The following is a 1460-nucleotide window of genomic DNA, read 5'->3' on the forward strand; positions in this document are numbered from 1 at the left end:
GTATGGTGGGGTGTGATGTGGTGTGGTGTGGTATGGTGGGGTGTGGTGTGATGTGGTGTGGTATGGTGGGGTGTGGTGTGGTGGGGTGTGACGTGGTGTGGTGAAGTGTGGTGGGGTGTGGTGTGGTATGGTGGGGTGTGGTGGGGTGTGGTGTGATGTGGTGTGATGTGGTGTGATGTGGTGTGATGTGGTGTGGTGTGGTATGGTGGGGTGTGGTATGGTGAGGTGTGGTATGGTGGGATGTGGTGTGATGTGGTGTGGTGTGGTATGGTGGGGTGTGGTGTGGTGGGGTGTGGTGTGGTGTGGTGTGATGTGGATGAAAAACCTCTTTGAAAATAAAGGGGAAATATACCTTTACTCCAGACTAATACTTTCGACAATATTATTATGTTTATAAGGACATGTGTGACCCTGTCATTCAATGGTTGGAGAGCAGCTTTTACCTCCTACACTGAACCATGTTCAATTGTGTACGTCCTCTGAAGTTTAAAGTTATGAGGGCTGGAAGGTCACAAGGTCTAATGAATTCGAAATGCCAGCGTGCTCTGTTGTATTACCGTGGCAAAAAGCACTGCGTCTGAAAACGCCATTGTGTAAGGTTTCTTGACGTGGGTGTTCTCCAGAGTACTAGATACACGCAAAAAATGACCATGTCCTGCAAGTTTAGGATTACTGGCCATGTATTTTTTCAATACCATTCAATAATCTAAGGAGACCTATAAAGCTTTTCCCTCTTAAAGTCAACACTTAGCCTACTCAATTTCTGGAACAATTGAATAAGGCTGTGACAACCAGTATTAAAATCTTTCTGTTGATATACTGAATTTGTTTAGAGAGATTTGGAGATACAATGCAGGGTCTGTAAGTCAACAGACGTAAACTCATAATAATATACAAACGTTGCTAAACCCAGGCTGGATACTTTTTCAGAGGACGCAAAACTTCAAACTCAAACTTTATTGCTCTAGGTTCCAGAAAATTATCAGCTAACCCCGTTGATGCGGCGTTTCCAGTTCTGGCCCCTGTCAGAGGCGGACTGAAAGGATTTCTTAAGTTCGCTTCGCAGCAAACAACGACACACAGTCTTTCAAGACGCACATGGGCCCATGGGCTTAAAACGTAAATAGCATGACGATAACAGGTTTTAGAGATACATTCACCTGCGGCCTGCATCTTGAAGGGGCATTCGGGCCCTTCCGTGGTCGTGACCTTCTCAAATGAGAACAAATAACTTGAAGGAGATATAAACGCAAAGAAATGACGCTGTTTGCCTTATCGAGTTACGTTATTCTTCAATGCATTCCTCTTTTTTCGGTTTCCCTTTCTTCTTCTTCTTCTTCCTCTTCTTCTTTTTCTTCTTCCTCTTCTTCTTCTCCTTCTTCTTCTTCTTCTTCTTCTTCTTCTTCTTCTTCTTCTTCTTCTTCTTCTTCTTCTTCTTCTTCTTCTTCTTCTTCTTCTTC

Source organism: Aplysia californica, unplaced genomic scaffold, assembly GCF_000002075.1.
Source record: "Aplysia californica isolate F4 #8 unplaced genomic scaffold, AplCal3.0 scaffold00046, whole genome shotgun sequence".
Taxonomy (NCBI): domain Eukaryota; kingdom Metazoa; phylum Mollusca; class Gastropoda; order Aplysiida; family Aplysiidae; genus Aplysia; species Aplysia californica.